Here is a 21973-nt window from a genome sequence, read left to right as displayed (position 1 = left end):
AATGTAAACTTGAGGGCTTTAAGCTAATACAGAGAGTGCTTTTACAAAAAAATAATAATAATTAACAGTGGGAGCCAGCAGCCTGCCATGGAGAAAAAAAATCTCCGAATGCTCCACGTGAAACTTTGGCGTTCCGCCCTTTTTCTATCGTGTCTAATGATTTTGGTTAATATGCACAAGGGAGGGAGAGAGCAAGAAGCGCTCGTGTTGTTTGAAGACTGTGAGTGCGAGCGCAGCCGGGCTCTCTCTCGTACGCGCCCTGTCACTGTCACTCACCGATCAAATAAGGCTTTGACAGCCGCCAAAAAAAAAGATCAATGCAGAAAAACCCCTGGATTGGTTATATAACGTTGGACAGAATGTTGATCCGGCCATCACGTATATTCAGCGCACATAAAGTAAACGTTTTGCAAACGTTTTTTAGAGAAATAAAAACAGGTCGACGAATCGATGCGCATATTTTGCGTCGACGTATTTTTTGCGTCGACGTCATCGATGACCTCGACGCGTTGTCCCAGCCCTAATACAGTAACTTCACAGCAAAAGCAGAACACACAACAAAGATGCAGCATTAGTCAGAAGAAGGCTGGAAATACTGTAAGAAAAGATTTTTAGTTGAGATTTGAATGATGATATAGTGGAGGTGTCATGAAGAGTTAGTGGAAGAGAATTACAGAGTTTCGGAGCTACAGCACTGAAAGATCTACCACCCACTGATGTGAGACAGATGACCAAAGAGAGAAAGAAGGTGAATGATAGCACAGCAGTTCACATAAATAATAGGGAGCAAGTCCATGAAGACATTTAAAAGTTAACAAGATAATGTTATACTGAATGTAAACAGAAACAGGCAAACTATGTAGATTATAAGGCAAAGGGTTAATGTGTTCAGAATTTTTGACTCGATTTCTAATGGTATGAGATGGTGCAAATATAGCCCTGTCAATGGATATACTCAGTTCAGAGATGTGGATCAGATACAATAAGCTCAGTTTTATCATTGTTTAATTTTAGGAAGATGCTATGTAACCAGATTTTAGCATCAGCAATACAGGCATTCAGTGAGTTAAGTGGAAGAGCAGAGACGGAGCGACATGATATGTAAATTTGCAGGTCATCGGCATAACAATGATAGCTGAAACTTTAGATCTACAGATCATATGACAGAGGGGAAGCAGATCAATGTTAAACAGAAGAGGCGCAAGAACAGAGCATTGAGGAACACCATGAGAGAGAGAGAAGATGACAACACTTTGAAGGTTTGAACGCTAATAATAAACTGTCTATCCAAGAGATATGATATAAACCAAGGCATAGCACTACCCGTGATGCCAATAGCTGATAGCCAAAAAATAAGTGTATATATATATATATGTAACCAATAGAGGTGGTCCACAATTTCCTTATTTACAGTGGAACTATTGGGCATTGGCTGGACATTGAATCTCTTTTTATAAAATCAAAATTACCCCTTATTCTTTATACTTGACAGATATTAAAATTCTCAGAAAAGGCTAAGATGTTTAATCTTTTAACCCTATTCTCATTTATACAATTAAAGTATGGTGCGATATGCATAAGTATTTAGGTCAGTCTAAAACTTCATCATGATTTACTCTAATATGGGTATGCATGGCTAGTACCCCTAACTTTTCTTATTGTGTAGTGATTGTTTTGAACTGTACTGTGCCCACTTTTTTTTTCCTTTCCTTGTGTCAGTTGCTGTTTTTTCTTTTATTATGTAAATAAGAGATCTAACTAAATTTTGCTGTATTATACTGGCATAAATTGTCTAAACTGGCTAAATATGTTTAAAAATTGGCAAATGTTTCCATTAACAAAGTATGATGCATTATACTTAATATCTAATTTCTACATGGGTTACAATTTAGTGTCTTTCTTCCCAGGGGAGTTCTTCCTACCCATAAACATTTTGTCCCAGGCCCAAACATGAATTTGAACAAATTTTAGCCTGTAAAAGGAACAGAGATTTCCCATTCCATAAAAGAAATTGCTTACAGCACCTTTAATCTATAGTCCTGCTCAGTGAAGTAGACAAGAGCTGGGCAGCTTTCCATCTTAAGACAAACAGATCCCAAACAGAAGTCCATTGACTAATGTGCCTACTTAGGAGCACTACAGACGTTCCCAGATGAGTGTGATATTGCCTTTCTGAATGAGTGATAGCATCTGAGACTATATGAAGCCTGGTGCATGTCTTCCTTTTTTTTTGGCTGCACAGTCGGCAGCTACATCTGCACATGGCAGTTTTATCTCTGCTGCATCCTTCATAGAGCTTGTCTGAAAAAAAAGACTTGTGTGTCTGGTGATAATACAACCCGAATTCCGGAAAAGTTGGGACGTTTTTAAATTTTAATAAAATGAAAACTAAAGGAATTTCAAATCACATGAGCCAATATTTTATTCACAATAGAACATAGATAACGTAGCAAATGTTTAAACTGAGAACTTTTACACTTTTATCCACTTAATTAGCTCATTTAAAATTTAATGCCTGCTACAGGTCTCAAAAAAGTTGGCACGGGGGCAACAAATGGCTAAAAAAGCAAGCAGTTTTGAAAAGATTCAGCTGGGAGAACATCTAGTGATTAATTAAGTTAATTGATATCAGGTCTGTAACATGATTAGCTAAATTAAATGATTAGATAAAAGCTTTGTCTTAGAGAAGCAGAGTCTCTCAGAAGTAAAGATGGGCAGAGGCTCTCCAATCTGTGAAAGACTGCGTAAAAAAATTGTGGAAAACTTTAAAAACAATGTTCCTCAACGTCAAATTGCAAAGGCTTTGCAAATCTCATCATCTACAGTGCATAACATCATCAAAAGATTCAGAGAAACTGGAGAAATCTCTGTGCGTAAGGGACAAAGCCGGAGACCTTTATTGGATGCCCGTGGTCTTCGGGCTCTCAGACGACACTGCATCACTCATCGGCATGATTGTGTCAATGACATTACTAAATGGGCCCAGGAATACTTTCAGAAACCGCTGTCGGTAAACACAATCCGCCGTGCCATCAGCAGATGCCAGCTAAAGCTATATCATGCAAAAAGGAAGCCATATGTGAACATGGTCCAGAAGCGCCGTCGTGTCCTGTGGGCCAAGGCTCATTTAAAATGGACTATTTCAAAGTGGAATAGTGTTTTATGGTCAGACGAGTCCAAATTTGACATTCTTGTTGGAAATCACGGACGTCGTGTCCTCCGGGCTAAAGAGGAGGGAGACCTTCCAGCATGTTATCAGCGTTCAGTTCAAAAGCCAGCATCTCTGATGGTATGGGGGTGCATAAGTGCATACGGTATGGGCAGCTTGCATGTTTTGGAAGGCTCTGTGAATGCTGAAAGGTATATAAAGGTTTTAGAGCAACATATGCTTCCCTCCAAACAACGTCTATTTCAGGGAAGGCCTTGTTTATTTCAGCAGGACAATGCAAAACCACATACTGCAGCTATAACAACAGCATGGCTTCGTCGTAGAAGAGTCCGGGTGCTAACCTGGCCTGCCTGCAGTCCAGGTCTTTCACCTATAGAGAACATTTGGTGCATCATTAAACGAAAAATACGTCAAAGACGACCACGAACTCTTCAGCAGCTGGAAATCTATATAAGGCAAGAATGGGACCAAATTCCAACAGCAAAACTCCAGCAACTCATAGCCTCAATGCCCAGACGTCTTCAAACTGTTTTGAAAAGAAAAGGAGATGCTACACCATGGTAAACATGCCCCGTCCGAACTATTTTGAGACCTGTAGCAGAAATCAAAATTGAAATGAGCTCATTTTGTGCATAAAATTGTAAACTTTCTCAGTTTAAACATTTGCTATGTTATCTATGTTCTATTGTGAATAAAATATTGGCTCATGTGATTTGAAAGTCTTTTAGTTTTCATTTTATTAAAATTTAAAAAACGTCCCAACTTTTCCGGAATTCGGGTTGTAAAAACATGTTTTGGAAAGTTGCAAAATTGTTTGGGGACTGTATAATCTAAAATATTGCTGGCATCCCTTTCTCTTATTTTGGCTGCGCCTGTTCTCGTTGCTTTTTTTGGCGGAGAGGGATATGTTTACCACAGAGGAACAGCACGTGATAACTTAAGATGCGCAAGCTGTGCGTGGACACTTGACACACACTTATTCATTTTCTAATCTGCATGGTTTTGTGGCTCCAGATTGACATGGCATACTTTTTGTACATTTCTAAAGAAATTAAACCTCTTAGTTATGACACAAGGATGCAATCAGTATAGGGGTCAGAAATAAAAGACTTTAAAACCACAGGACTCAAACAACAGTTGAGGTCGCATGATCTACAGTGGGCCAATTTAAGAGCTGTGAACATCAAGTCTGTGCTGAATGAGAGAGAATTCCTCCTGAGATGGACTATAGCCTGCAGCCATAAATGCCCAGACTGGATGTCTGATATTTGATTCCTTTACTAGAGAGCTTCATTTGATTGACCAACACTGTAAGAGTCAGTCAGCCTGCAGGCATAAAAAGCCTTCTGTGCACACACCTGCATGGGTGAACCTAACGAAAACATGCCCACGTCATTTTACCACAAAATCAAATGTTCTTGACAGATTTCCAGGCTTCTCCAGTATCACAGTCCAGAAGCAAATGGTAGATTCCTGTTCACAGCTGGATGAAAATATGACACAGTTACCATTTTTAATTTAAATGAATGACTGTTAATGCTGCTCTGGCCGACAATGCATCGAGCGTCGTGCTTCCAGCTGTGGATCATTCAGTTAACAACACAGTATTCAGAATCAAGTGAATATATAAACTTTTGAACGGGGGCATTTTTATAAATTCAACTGTTTTCTTTTGTGGACTATATGTAAACGTCTTTTAAACTAATTAACAATTAAAACTGTAAAGTGTATGTAGAATTTTGACCACAACTGTACATAAAGTTCATAAAATGTGCAAATGAATATAAAACTCTCTGCCTATTAATTAGAACAAATAAATAAGTTAAAAATAGTAAATGAATACAATAGTGACAAAAATAAATAGTTGATTAAGAAACCGAAATTATGAAACTGAATCTTTACGACTCAATGAAACTGAAAAAAAAAATGTTTTCATCCACTGTTGTCGCTGCTGGACAATAATAATATATATTTATAAGCATATTTTGCAATAACCATTTTGTTTTCGTGCATTTGCATTTATCTTATTCAAACAGTTTTGTGAGGAGGCACTGCCTGACACGTTCTCTCACAGAAACGGTTTCCTGATCCACTGCATTCATTTTGCACTTTTTGCCAGAGAATAAAGAAGTGCTGGTGTCTAAACTATGAAATATTCTCTTGTGCATCCTAAATGTCAGTGGTGCAATACAGTGAAGCCTGGGGCTCTAAAGAGAAGGGCTGGGAAAGGCAAGAAAGAGAAGATGGGTAAAGGTGATAAATGATGTATTCCTGACACACCACACTAATGCACAGTGCAGCTTCTCTGAGACAACACATATGAGGAAAGATGCATTTCATTTATATTCCAAGTAAGCACTTTTTGTTACTAAAGCCATTCATAATGAAATACACAACTCATTCTATTCTAGTCATCCAATTACGAGTGCATTAGTTTGTGAGTGTGCGTGTTATGAATCTACTTTTGATGTTTCCTGGAACTCCTTGTGCTACAAGGATCTACTCCAACAAATTCTCATTAGCAAAACAACAGAAATCTGTTAACAAACGGCAAAATTAGCACTAGACTGGAGAGGCTCAGACATATGTTTGAGTCAAGCTGGAAAAGAAGAGCCAGCTGCTGCAGCAAGGGCTGATGGGTAACAGCCGACAAGCCAAAGGAAGAGCGTTTGTACGCAATGGAGGAAAAAGATTGACATTATCTGAAACCAAGATGAGCATACAAGAAATAACAAGTCCCTCCAGCCCCTCCTGTCTCTGGTCATGATATCAGACTGCCAGAACTGATGATTCCATGCTTGGCTTCCAGCAAGTGCCTCTCCACCAGGTGCTGACATTTCATCTGAAAGAATTAATCTATGCTTTCCACAACACCAATTTACTGTCTTGATAGAGTGAGTGTGAAAACAGGTCTTGACCCATAGTGTGTGTGCATGGTTTAGTAAGATAACTGACTACAATAGCAATGCTGCTAACTTAACATTTCTCAATAGAATAATAAAAGCTCAAAGCATCTTTCCCATAACTAACTACATTTTCCATTGAATAAGAGAGTAATGTGACAAAAAGCTAAATCACGTTTTTTTTTTTTTTTTGTCACGTTGTACTGCACACACAGCCTAACAAAGAGTGAATGAGGCGATAAGGGAGAGATTGCATGAGTTATGCTCAGCAATCACATTTGCAAAAAAATACAGTCAAGCTTGTTTAGATTTATTAACAGTTCATCACTGAGAGGGTTTAAATGTGCAAATTTAGACAGCAAACGGAAAATTCCCTAGTGCAGGAAAAAAGTTTGGCTGTATTACACTTTCATTTGAGTAGATTATTACTAAACTCTATCATACATGTTGTCAGATCATTTTCTCAGTGCAGTGTGTGCTGAATGGTTGCCAGATTGTGGAGCAATAAATATTAATACCCATTAATGATAATATTATAGCTTTAAAAATCATTCTAAATTTAAAAGGATAGCACAACCCACTCCACAACTATTGATGGAATCACTTTCAAAACCATTTTTTTCCAGCTAATGAGCAACAAAATCCATGACAGATCAGATTATATCCTACTTTGAAGAGCTAGAACATTTAAAGTGCCACGTTTAAAATAAACAAAGTGTTATGATCCGTTGGTAGCTAACATAATTATCATTATAGTTATTTAAAGTTATTGTTCTTGGTGAGAATGGGCCTTTACACTGGGCAGAACATTATCCTTTTAAAAGTAAACATCTGATTGGGGAATTTGAACTTTAGACATCTGGCAACCCCAAAGACATAGACTTGCTGGATTGTCATTAATATAAGATAACACAAATTTCAAATGGACAAAAAAAATTCATTCATTGACAGCATCAACGATGCTGTTAACAGTTATCGTTCAGGTCTAGTTTCAAGGTAACAAACCAATATAAAAAGTTACTTTTAAGCTATTCACTTCAGATTCATTCATATTCCAAGTTCGAAACAAAGTGGGAAGTCATAACCATGTACCCAACAGCAAGGTTAGGCATCTCTCAATTGCTATAGCTTTTGGCAAAGCCACACAGACTTCTGCAAAACTATCATTAGCATTTCCACCGCTGTACATGAGGGCATCGGGACAGACCATTTGAGCCTTATAAATAGTGCAGTAGGTCAGTGCGGCTCTATATATTATTTTTATGAAAGAAGAAGTGAGCACTAACGAGGCTGCAGGGTTGGAAAGGGCTCAGAAGTGGAGCTCCAATGCTGTCAGGCCTGATGTTTTCATAAAGCTCATCTCAAAGCCTGCAAGCAGTTACTCCACCTCTAGAGATCATAAAAACAGGGCTTATATTAATTTTCTGTCAGACTGGGTAAAGTCTTTGCACATCAGAGATTGATTTTTGGTACATTCATGGCAGTCAAATAAGCTTCTGTGAACTTTAAAAGAGAAGCTAGATTCTCTTTATCAGAGAAGTTGATGAAGAAGTGACCAGAATAGAACTGTCACCCATCTTCACAGAGACGAACACTGATTTAGATGTGTGTTGGTTTGACAACATGAAGACACCCAAAACACAATCAAGCAGGACAGATAAGTGAATCACACTGCCTGGACTACAGGCTAAAAGAGAGATGCAAATAGAAAACAAAAAATCTAATATATGAAGAGAATGTAAAACAGGAACCTCCCTGTGAACCTCCTGCCAGACAAACACACACTAACACACCAGGGACAACCATGGTGAACAAAGTAAGATGCCTGAAAGAAATGTTTATATAAGTGGTAAAATAGTTTATTAGTAGAGTATACAGAGATTTTAAATAATGCTCAATGGATTTCTATGGATAGACTTCTCAAATAAGTAGGAGTAATAGTAATAATAAACATTATGAAACCCACTTTTTCCTTAGAGTAAAAATAAATAACAAATTTTAAATAAAAATAAAATAGTCATACTATGAAAATATCATTTTGCAATTATAAGAAATGAAGTTGCAATTATGAGAAAGTCACAATTCTAAAATTGTACTTAAGAAACCACTGTGCAGATCTGAGTTATAAAGTCTCAGCTACGAGAAATAAAGTTGCAATTATACAGAAATCACAATTATTCTTTTATTTGTTCACTCTTGGACCAACGCATGGTTGATAATAATGTTTGCAATAATGGTTAATGCTTTCCAATAATGTAAGATCTACAGACCATGCAAAAAGCATGGCTGGTTTTGTCCAAGAAATGTGTAACATGGTGCGACACTATACTGTAATTGATTGTAACTTTAAACAGCAATTGATTTGGACACACTGGTGCTAGTGAAAGTGTCTTCGCTCAGTAAGAAAGGATAAACATCTCTAAATGCAATCAAAGGGAATGTTTGCTTTGCAACGTCATAAAATGGCAATTTCAGAGCTTTATCAGTGTTGGTTGACACTATTCAGCAAAAATTCAATAACTTCAATAACACCCCCATGTTATAGTGGGAAGACTCAGTGACAAGAATGAGCTCATTTCAAGCCACAGATTGATCAGATTAACAGTCATATCATGGCATCTGGTGAAACAGTATTGTACATGTCATACCATATGACACTGGAACTGAAGATAAATACAATATTATTCATCTTAAGAAACTTAAAAGCACACAGTTATGGCTTTTAAATTAAGATCTTCCACCCACCTTGCTTTCATCCAGTAAAAGGCATTTCCCCTGTAGAATTTCCCTCCTACCAATGTAATAGGTCATACACATGATCCCTCAGAAGAATCACAGTAATTAAATGTAATCTCTTTCATCATGTGGAAGATACAATAAAGATGTCAAGTGCAAAGAAAACAACAGTACAGGGACAGAATTACAAGACTGCAAAGAAAACAACAGTACAGGGACAGAATTACAAGACATTATAACACAATGAAGAAAAGCAGCCCAGTCTCAGAAAACAAGTTATATTATTTTTAGAACTGTCAATGTAATATGATTATTTGGTGTGGTTAATTGTGAAAAAAAAAAAAAAAAAAAAAAAAAAAAAAATTATATATATATATATATATATATATATATATATATATATATATATATATATATATATATATATATATATATATATATATATATATATATATATATATATATATATATATATATATATATATATATATATATATATATATATATATATATATATATATATATATATATATATATATATATACAACCCGAATTCCGGAAAAGTTGGGACGTTTTTTAAATTTTAATAAAATGAAAACTAAAAGACTTTCAAATCACATGAGCCAATATTTTATTCACAATAGAACATAGATAACATAGCAAATGTTTAAACTGAGAAAGTTTACAATTTTATGCACAAAATGAGCTCATTTCAATTTTGATTTCTGCTACAGGTCTCAAAATAGTTCGGACGGGGCATGTTTACCATGGTGTAGCATCTCCTTTTCTTTTCAAAACAGTTTGAAGACGTCTGGGCATTGAGGCTATGAGTTGCTGGAGTTTTGCTGTTGGAATTTGGTCCCATTCTTCCCTTATATAGATTTCCAGCTGCTGAAGAGTTCGTGGTCGTCTTTGACGTATTTTTCGTTTAATGATGCGCCAAATGTTCTCTATAGGTGAAAGATCTGGACTGCAGGCAGGCCAGGTTAGCACCCGGACTCTTCTACGACGAAGCCATGCTGTTGTTATAGCTGCAGTATGTGGTTTTGCATTGTCCTGCTGAAATAAACAAGGCCTTCCCTGAAATAGACGTTGTTTGGAGGGAAGCATATGTTGCTCTAAAACCTTTATATACCTTTCAGCATTCACAGAGCCTTCCAAAACATGCAAGCTGCCCATACCGTATGCACTTATGCACCCCCATACCATCAGAGATGCTGGCTTTTGAACTGAACGCTGATAACATGCTGGAAGGTCTCCCTCCTCTTTAGCTCGGAGGACACGGCGTCCGTGATTTCCAACAAGAATGTCAAATTTGGACTCGTCTGACCATAAAACACAATTCCACTTTGAAATAGTCCATTTTAAATGAGCCTTGGCCCACAGGACACGACGGCGCTTCTGGACCATGTTCACATATGGCTTCCTTTTTGCATGATAGAGCTTTAGTTGGCATCTGCTGATGGCACGGCGGATTGTGTTTACCGACAGTGGTTTCTGAAAGTATTCCTGGGCCCATTTAGTAATGTCATTGACACAATCATGCCGATGAGTGATGCAGTGTCGTCTGAGAGCCCGAAGACCACGGGCATCCAATAAAGGTCTCCGGCTTTGTCCCTTACGCACAGAGATTTCTCCAGTTTCTCTGAATCTTTTGATGATGTTATGCACTGTAGATGATGGGATTTGCAAAGCCTTTGCAATTTGATGTTGAGGAACATTGTTTTTAAAGTTTTCCACAATTTTTTTACGCAGTCTTTCACAGATTGGAGAGCCTCTGCCCATCTTTACTTCTGAGAGACTCTGCTTCTCTAAGACAAAGCTTTTATCTAATCATTTAATTTAGCTAATCATGTTACAGACCTGATATCAATTAACTTAATTAATCACTAGATGTTCTCCCAGCTGAATCTTTTCAAAACTGCTTGCTTTTTTAGCCATTTGTTGCCCCCGTGCCAACTTTTTTGAGACCTGTAGCAGGCATTAAATTTTAAATGAGCTAATTAAGTGGATAAAAGTGTAAAATTTCTCAGTTTAAACATTTGCTACGTTATCTATGTTCTATTGTGAATAAAATATTGGCTCATGTGATTTGAAATTCCTTTAGTTTTCATTTTATTAAAATGTAAAAAACGTCCCAACTTTTCCGGAATTCGGGTTGTATATATTACATATACATTACATTTATTCATTTAGCAGATGCTTTTATCCAAAGCGACTTAGAAATGAGGACAGTGGAAGCAATCAAAAACAACAAAAAGAGCAATGATATATAAGTGCTATAACAAGTCTCGGTTAGGTTAACACAGTACACGTAGCATGGGATTTTAAATAATATAATATAAAGAAAACTGATAGAATAAAAAAAGAATAGAGCAAGCTAGTGTTAGAGGTCTTTACACACACACACACACACACACATACAATTGCATAATAAATGAAAAGAAAACAGAATATAAAAAGATTAGAAAGGTAGTTAGATTTTTTTAAAGGATAGAATTAGAATAGTGAGTGTTAAAGTTAGAGGGTCAAATAAAGATAGAAGAGATGTGTTAGGACTCAGCTGTCCGGATAGAGTTGGGGAGGTCATTCCACCAGGAGGTACATATATATATATATATATATATATATATATATATATATATATATATATATATATATATATATATATATATATATATATATAGTACAGACCAAAAGTTTGGACACTCCTTCTCATTCAAAGAGTTTTCTTTATTTTCATGACTATGAAAATTGTAGATTCACACTGAAGACATCAAAACTATGAATTAACACATGTGGAATTATATACATAACAAAAAAGTGTGAAACAACTGAAATTATGTCATATTCTAGGTTCTTCAAAGTAGCCACCTTTTGCTTTGATTACTGCTTTGCACACTCTTGGCATTCTCTTGATGAGCTTCAAGAGGTAATCACCTGAAATGGTCTTCCAACAGTCTTGAAGGAGTTCTCCGAGAGATGCTTAGCACTTGTTGGCCCTTTTGCCTTCAGTCTGCGGTCCAGCTCACCCCTAAACCATCTCGATTGGGTTCAGGTCCGGTGACTGTGGAGGCCAGGTCATCTGGCGCAGCACCCCATCACTCTCCTTCTTGGTCAAATAGCCCTTGATGCCTTCAGTGTGACTCTACAATTTTCATAGTCATGAAAATAAAGAAAACTCTTTGAATGAGAAGGTGTGTCCAAACTTTTGGTCTGTACTGTATGTATATATATATATATATATATATAGCATGTTAAAATGATTAACTATAACACTATAGCAGTATTTATTTAAAGAATGAATACACAGTTTTGAACGAATCCAGCGAGCAAATGACTCAGTTACACATTCATAAGTTTTATTTCTTAATGAAATAGCCATTTGAATAATTAATTAAGAGTGGGACTTGGTCGCCATCTATTGGCCTTTTTAGTTTCATATGTAGTGAATCATATTATTTAAAATTACATATATCAGTATAAGTTTTTTTAACCAATAATTGTCCATTAGCCTGTCCATTAGCCAACAGCCAACAGCCTGTTTAAATATACTTAAATTCCACATGTAGCTTCTGGAAGCAATATTATTGCCACATTGTAACATTAAAACCTATAAGTTCATTTTTAATAAATTCAGTTAAATCAAAATATGTCTCCCTTACTTTTTTGTAATGTCTGTTCAGTGCTTTAAGTTTTTTCTTTATATTCTAGTCTTTGATGTGTGATCAATTTGTGATTAATTTAATAAATTGCCAATAAATTATATATTATATTATATTATATTATATTATATTATATTATATTATATTATATTATATTATATTATATTATATTATATTATATTATATTATATTATATTATATTATATAAGCAAATGTACAAAATGGTACTGAGGTTTCATGCTGACTCGTAAATAAATTGCTACTTAACATCAGCTACATACTGCAGTCTTGCACTCTAAAAAGACACAATCTGTGGCGTAACAAACACACCCACGGATAAGAGTGACTAATCTAACCTGAAGAGTCATACACTTCTGTGCTAATTAAAGCATCTCAACCTTGGACAGGGTCAGAAGATAATACTGAGTGCATTTTCTTCTGCTGTAGTACATTAATGGAAACAACAACAAACATCAAACAGCTGCACAAAGCAAGACAGCACAGATTTGGTTTCATGGAGCATGAATAAGGAGCCTGTTTCCATCTCTACTCTGAAATACACTGGCCCTTCTGGGTTTAGAGTGGCCCATGACCCATCAGACCAGCATGCCATCCATCACCGGGCCACGGCTGCAGCCTGGGGATAGATTTGCACTCCCCCAGCTGACTCATCCATCAGCACTGGCTACCCTGCATACTCAACATGGAGAGGCCCAGCAATGCCAGGCAATGTCACACTCTCCCAAACCTGCCAAATGCCTTGAGATAAACACAAGAGGCTGCTTTACTGCTTTTCTCTAATGGGACCTCAGTGTCGGGAATATTCACAAACTGTATATTTGCATGAATTATTGCATGGCAGAACAGATGTTGCTAAAAAATACCCAGGACAAATCTGATAGCTAATATTTCCGAACTGCACAATTTAAACATAATCCTCACTCAGTTTTGTTTGATTTATAGTAAAAAAAAGATTAATTGAAGATAATTCTATATAATCAGGGATTTATGATATATCAGTACAATAACAGTTATTAGATATGTAATTGTGTGTGCTCATTTATTGTTATATTTAGATTACCTTTGCCATCATCCAACACTCAAAGTTGATCTTTAAAAACACTTAATTTGTTAAACTGTAATCTTAAGCATGTTTTAAAGTATATATATTTTATACTGTACATTTGTAATGTAGCGATGGTAAACTTATAGCATTTAAAAATGTATGCTTATTTTTAACATCTTAATTTATGGTTACTTTTTACAATGAGGTTGCATTTCTTAACAATTGTTAATAAAAATGTTATTTTCAACATTTACTAACACATTATTAAAATTATGTGTATCTTTAACATTATTTTAAGGACCTGAGCTAACTTGAACTAACAATGAACAACTGTATTTATATTAACTAACGTAACAAAGATGAATAAATACAGCAACAATAACAATGTCTAGCTCATTGTACTATTATTTAAAGGGTTACTCCACCCCAAATGAAAATTTTGTCATTAAACACTTACCCCCATGTCGTTCCAAACCCGTAAAAGCTCCATTCGTCATCGGAACACAATTTAAGATATTTTGGATGAAAACCTGGAGGCTTGAGACTGTCCCATAGACTGCCAAATAAATAACAGTGTCAAGGTCCATAAAAGGTGAAAGTGACGTGACATACAGCCAAGTATGGTGACCCATACTCAGAACTCATGCTCTGCTTTTAACCCATCTAAAGTGCACACAAACACACAGCAGAGAACACACACAGCAGTGAGCAGCAATTTATGCTGCAATGCCCGGGGAGCAGTTTGGGGTGTGATGCCTTGCTCAAAAACACCTAAGTCATGGTACAGCAAACCTGAGACTCGAACCCACAACCTTAGGGTTAGGAGTCAAACTCTCTAGCCATTAGGCCATGACTTCCCATAATTAATAATACAATACAGTCATCGTCAGAATACTCCATATACTTACTTTTTATAAGTGAAGAAATCAAAAATAATGACTTTAGTCTGTGTGCTATTCTGTTTCATCCGTGCCACAGTTTCTACATGTATTAGTTTTGATTTGAAATAAAACACAGAAGGACACAGAAGAGCACCCGCAGCATGGTGATATGGAGTGACACAGAGGAGACCGTTGACAAAGGAATTATTGTTTTATTATTTTTGTATTTTTGTATTATTTTTGTTTTATTAGCTTACAAAAAGTGTTCCTGACAACAACGTTTTATACCTTTTATGGACCTTGACATTGTTATTTACTTGGCAATCTATGGGACAGTCTCAAGCCTCCAGGTTTTCATTCAAAATATCTTAAATTGTTTAAATTGTGAGCTTTTACGGGTTTGAAATGACATGGGGGAAAGTGATTGACAAAATTTTAATTTTGGGGTGGAGTAACCCTTTAATGCATTAACTTTAGTTTACTAATGGGGCCACATTGTGTCAGCTAGTTATTTCCGACAGAATTTAGTATCAGCAATTTATCGGTTATCTGCCATAACTTGTATTATTAATTACTGGATTAATAGTATCAGCTTACTTTCCCCCCACTTTTCTTCACCAGTAAATTGACCTTTTTTTAAGCATGTTTAGATGTTTTCACTGGAAAACAATCCAAGAAGAAATTCTGATTAAGAAAACTATTTTTGCAGCTCTCTCTTTCATATTTTATTATTTCTGAAACATTACAGGAACTGTCAGTAGCTCCAAGAGCTAACCAGGAGCAATCTCTGATGCAATCAGCCTGAAAGATGATGACGAGGAAGAAGAGAGCAGAATTTGCATGCAGCTTAACTCAAATCCAGCGCATAGGAGTTTAATGAAGGAATGGTATCGCAAGGTTAATGACGACGCAAAGCCATTATCACAGAGCTGCCCTGAGCTGCCATGGCGACAAAAGGTCTCAGAGTGTGTGCATGTGTATTTTTAATGTTGGCACGACAATGTGTCCCCAAGTGTCAACAGAGCGGATGAGAAAAGTATACAGTTGTCACTGTCGGATGACACCTGTACACCCCCCACCAGCACCCCACCCACCCCTTTGACTGACAGCAATAGGCCAGCACCGCTAGCAATTAAAAACTTTAATTAATCAGAGCTATTTAAAGATGCCCATTCATCCCCCTTGGCAGGCGCACAGACGAGAACGAAAGATAAACGCCAAAGCTCTCCCCACTTCCCCTGCCTCTTCCTCTCCTTCATCTCTGCATCTCTCTCTCGCATGCCTCCATTCAGCGAACTAAAGCTGGTCTGCATGACCAGAGCGACTCAATATCAGTGGCATGAGATTTCTACAGCTTAATAAAGTAACTATATTAATCTTAAGAGCTCATCTGGATCACAGGAGGTCATTTGTGATGCTTATTTAAGCAAGCACAACTATTAGTACAGCTCATGCTTAGGGTGAGAGATTTAAACAAATCATTTGTGCTACAGATGTGAAAAATACTTCAAATGGTGCAGCTTTGTGGAGGAGAGCCGTTTTATTATTTTTCCAATCGAAAAATCGACTTAACGTATGATTTTTACCTGGGGGATGATAAAGCAGGTGACAAAATCCTACACTGATGGAAAGAACCGAGACATATATAGAGACCATATCAAAGATATGTGGGTGGGCTCTTTTGACAACCTAGCAACCATCCAGAACTCCCTAGCAACCAACGATCCGTTTGCACTTCAGTATGCAGCACTCATATTTTCTAAAGGAAATTTTGTTACAAGTTTAATAACTGGAGCACTATAGTTAGCCACATTTAAGAACTGTAAAGCTCATTTTTTAAATGGGCAACATACATTTGATCTTTTGTAATTGGGGTTTTGTCACTAAGCGATGGTCTTGACACTCTTGGGTCAAAACACAGTATTTTAAAATGTAAATCTTTGCTTTTATTGGTGATTTTATGATTATTTCAATTACTTTTATTAGATTAGATTAGATTAGATTAGATTAGATTAGATTAGATTAGATTAGATTAGATTCACTTTTACTGTCATTATGCAGAGTACAAGTACAGAGCTAATGAAATGCAGTTAGCATCTAACCAGAAGTGCAAGAATATAGTGTTTATGTAAAGAACTTTGAATTACCATTGTGTATGAAACTAACTTCTCTTGGCTTGCCTTATGTGGGTGGTTCATCATTTACTGGCTGTCATGAATCTCAAATGGGACACATAGTGATTGATCAGCTCAAAGGTTGATTTGTACTGCCCTGTGCATGGCTCGGCTCACAGAGCATCCTCTTTTATCTCTGCTCCATTTAAACAGGGACTTCATGATGAAACTAGTTTTTAAACTTTAATCAGCACTGTTAGGCGGCAAAGTAATTGCTTGTTTTGTCGCAACACTTGGTAATGAATATGAGGGTGATATGGCTCAAACATGAAAACACTGGCACTGAAGAGACAGCTGCATCAAGAACATTGTGAAAGGTCAGCCGTTAATCTTAACACAAAATCTGTGATTCTACCTAATCCATTAATTACATTTTACCTCCAAGCTACATGGGAAACAGAAAAGCCTTCATGAAACTTTCAAACCAGCTGAAATGGAAATTAGAACTTCACAAGTTGCCTAATTTAAGTAGGACAGACACAGACAGACAGAACATTTACAATAACTGCTTTGGTTGAACTGCAGTACTGAAGGATAATGTTTGTATAGTGCTGTTCATAAGTGCTTCATTCTCTAGTTAGAAGATTAATGCTGTGTGAAAAGAACATTCAAGAGCTCTCACAAATGTTCAGATAGGCAATTCCATCCCTGAAAATATTCAGCCACTGTGCTACGAACACAAAGCGGAAATTGGTCCTTTGATAAGCTGTAAACAAACCACTCAGACATATATACAGTTACCGTATGACAATACAAGCAGAAGTGCAGCCACGAGTGTGGTCTCAAATACATCAAGCATTTACACATAAAGAGCATACATGCACACACACTTACACACCTCATCACCACCAGCAGATCACTCAGTGAGTCACACATGCTGACAAGGAAATGGACAAAAAACAATTCATCAATCTCGCTTGGGAACGGCCTCCGTCATGCTCATATTTCTGCTCTTTATTATATGTCATGTTAAATCAATGTTTTGAGTGCTCATGTGCCATGTTTTATTAGTCGTTTATAGATTATACACCAGAGTATTACATGAAACCTCCAGACTAGACGTATCAAAATTGGACAAAAAAAACATCATTAATCATTCCATTAACAGAATGCAGGTACTGCCTCCTTTAGATTCCATCTAAGCGCAAATAATTCTTGCTGCATGAGCTACGTTCAATAAAAACAAACCTTGGGGCCATATAGTCTCTGGCACAAATAAGCTTGCTGTAAAACTTACAAATATTATCATACTATTGCATGTTACTCATTCTGACATCAACTGCACTGCAAAAAAATCTAATATATTTATTTAATCATGATTTTTTTTTTTTGACCAGTAAGTTTTATTTATTTTCCTTAAATATTTTTTGAATTAGGTTTATTTTTCCTACCCCATTGGGTAAATACTTATTTAGTTTTAAGCATAAATCTTGCTAAATTTATTTTTAAATGTAGATTTATGCTTAAAACATATATATATATATATATATATATATATATATATATATATATATTTTTTTTTTTTTTTATATACTGCATATATATATATATATATATATATATATATATATATATATATATATATATATATATATATATATATATATATATATATGCACCAATTAAAGTGTTACATACATTAAATTTATATTAACTTACATTTGTCAATTTTATTACATTTATTTAATGACTTATTAAATTAGAAAATGTATCTTTGATTTTTAGATATTTTCACTAAAGAACAAAACAAAAGTACTTAAGAAAATTTGGTTTTGCACAGTGTGAAGTCCCTGACTGATAAGAAAATCAAATCAGCTATTATATGTATTTTTTTGCTGAGTACAGAATAATCTTGAATGGTAGAGCTGATGTTTTATGTATCTGCTTTTATAAAGTGCTGGTCTTGCTCTTACCAGTGAAAGAGTGATGGTTCCAGTGGTGGGGCGGCTTATCTTTGTGAACAGCCTGGTCCCCAAAAAACCCATTCTTTACCAGAGACCTATCCGTTTCAGCCAGGTTGGAACAGTTTTATGGTAAAACTGACCTTTAATGTGTTTTCTAGAGTAATGTCAAAGCATACAAATGAGGTACACCGCCTGAGGACCAAACAAAAGAGACACAATTAAAGCACAGCACAACACAAGCACAAAGGAATTCAAATATCATGTAAAAAAATCTATGCTTTAAGATAACTCCAATTAAAACCACTGCACTTATGACTGGAGTGAATAAACAGTAGAAAGTACTCTAGCATCAACCAATTATGACTGTTTTCAAACATGTTTCTTAAAGACTCCGCCCCCCCCCCCCAAACTCACGTCATTGGTTGACTAAATGTAGTTTTGCCCGTGTTCCCCAGTACCAGCCGATTACCTGTCTGACACCAGCAGGGGGCAATCATGTGACTGAAGCAAAACAAACAAAAACTCCTATGTGATTGAAATCAGATCATCTATATTATTATTATTATTATTATTAATTATTTTTAAGTATGGCAATGTTGTTATGAAATTAAATAATTGAATTGTATAAAATGTATACAGTTATCCTAATTGTAATTATTTGAAGCTTATTCATCCACAGGAAATTCGCACTGAAGCATTCTTTTTTCACCCCTCATCAGCACAGCACCAAGGCAATTACAACTTTTTTTAACTAGTAAATTTGTGAAATGTCCATAACATTCTTTACATTATTAGCCTTACAGATGAGGTTAATGCTTCTTTACGTCAGAGAGAGAATGCATGAAGTGTGTTTGAGTATGTGAAACAGGCGTTTTGCATTACAGTAGACTGTTGTCTGTTTACAGCAGATGAAAGTGAAAATACTCTGGTAGTCCTCCAACCTACTTAGCCTTACTTAGCATGGGTTTTCATGTCAGCATATTAACAACAGCTGCTTTATTGAATAGGCCAGCCATTATCTTCACTTTCAAGACTACAAAGTGGAGACAAATTCCAATTAAGTATGTGTTCTGACACAACATAAGGGACAAGGAAGAGAAACGGCCCGGATAATTGGGTTAATTTCAAAAAGCATGCAATTAGCTCTAATTGAAGTATAACTATGGCTGTATTCAGAGGTAGTGATTTACTGCAGAGTAACTAGTATATATTTAACAGTGTCTTCTAAAAATTGAAAGCAAGATATGTGTGACAAAAAGAATAAAAGTCTGTCAAATCAAATGTCATGCTTTGGGAAGATAATGAGATGGGATTTGTAAAAACTCCTCAGGGCTCTGGACACAAAGGTAGGCTGTTATCACCTCCGCCGTGTCCCAATTTGCATATCTGCCCCAAATAGTATGTAAACTCTATTTGGATATTTTGGATATACAGGATATTTCTGTCTCAAAGTATTTTGGAAACAGTATTCCAAAGGTAAAATGGGAAAAGTGTTTGTGATGGTGAGGTGATGAGGACAGCAAGAGCTGTCACATATTTTTTTTAAATGTTTCAACCTGAATTTTTAAATATTTTTATATGTATTTCTATATAAAGTTTCAAATGTGCATATATGGAACATAAGTCTACGGCAATACAATTTGGTGTATTATGATGAATTACGTACCAATACTGGGGCACTTTTACTGATTTCAAGTCCGAATTTGTTCCCACTTGGAACAGTGCAAAAGAACTTAAGAGTTTTATTAAAACATACGTTTTTAAACGAATAAAATGTGTATATTAAATAATGATCTTATTGCATGATAACAGAATAAGAGACATGAGTCTTTTTCCTCTTGATACACCTACATAACAAATGCTTGTGTTATTGTTTTCTGAGCATCAGTCTGCCTGTTGGATGTCAGAGAGATTAAATACGAACATCCAACATCTGGACTGAATGGAATATAACTTTTATAGCTACTGACACATAAGCTTAGTAGCCTGTTTTTCTATCAGCGGCGTAACATGTATTTTCTCTGATGAGGCTGATTTACAAGATCACAGCATTCGAGAGAATTTGTATTATTTAGTGGGTTGCACAAGTAGCATATGTTTAGATGTGGCGCCCTCTAGTAAGGCGCCGATGCTGAACATGTGATGCTCAGTGATTCTCATTGATTGCACGGCCGAGAATCATTTCTATAAAGCGCATTAGGCATATGTCCCTCTTAATTCAGTCAATACAAGTAGCCTATAGCCTGGCCTGTTAACTGATGCTGCTCCATCAACGAACGGTTGATTTAGGCGTTTCATACATTTATAGAGAGCAAAACAACGTTTTGGTTCATTCATATATTTTGTGTGGTGACATTCTTAAAATATTTAAGAATTGAAATAATTTAATAGTAGGCTTGCCTATAGCAATGAGTCTGAAAATATATTTGTTGGTTTTTATTTATTTATTTTATTTTTTTGCTGCAGTTTGCAAAAAGGAGGGAACAGCTGGAGAAAGATTAAGTGCATGGAGAGTCTCGAGTCACAGGCTGTACGCCGAATACTAATATAAACGCTGAAGGGTTCAGCGCGAGCGCGCTCAGCGTATTCAGCGAGTTGCCAAATATAGATATTTTGACACGTTCGGCGTATCTGTGACTTTTTATATAATATTTGCCAGATGTACTATTATCCCATTCAGATAACGCCTGTATATTTGTCAGTTACTTCCAAGAACCTTGTCTGATTTTCGTTTAAATAAAAAAGACGTGTCTGGTATTTTTCTTCTTCTTCTTCTTCCTTTGACTGTTTAGACCATAGACATCATGGTTTAGACCATAGACTGTATAAAAAGCTAATTATTTCAAATCTGATGCAAGAGCACGGTCCAGTTTGGATTTGTTGTGCACTACTGCCACCTGTCGGATACCTTCCCTAATAAATCAATGATCCATGAGGGGTCGTGATTTCACTGTTCCAGATCTGATTCTGCACGACATAAAAGATTTTTGAAAAACGAGGGTACCGGCAGTATGGCAAAACACCAAGGTACAGACTTATTAAGTAGAATAATGAGCTGCAGAGTAATATAGTTCATTAGCATAACTTTATGATGTTTCAGATTTGGAATCAACACAGTGGCGTTAAATATAGAAGTCAACTAACGTGCAGCCATAATTGTGCTTATTTGGTTATTTTACGACTGATTTATTATTAAAATAATGTCTTTGGAGTGTGGACTGTGGTTAACAGTACCTGGAAAAAGTTTAAAAAGCTTAAATTTAATTTAACCCAGAACGTTCATAAATTCAGCAACCTTCTATTACCAGCAGGCAACATTTGTTAGCTACGGAAAACTTGTGTTATGCTCAATATTTGAAATCAATGTTTTGATTTTAAGACCTTTTTTTTTTTTTTTTAAATGTATAATAGTATGCATGTAATAGTTTAGTTGCTGCTAAAAATCAACAAATCCACTCAAAAGGTTTACGAATTT

This window comes from Carassius carassius, chromosome 9, assembly GCF_963082965.1.
Source record: "Carassius carassius chromosome 9, fCarCar2.1, whole genome shotgun sequence".
NCBI classification, from domain to species: Eukaryota; Metazoa; Chordata; class Actinopteri; order Cypriniformes; family Cyprinidae; genus Carassius; species Carassius carassius.
Note: the sequence above shows the minus strand (reverse complement) of the source record.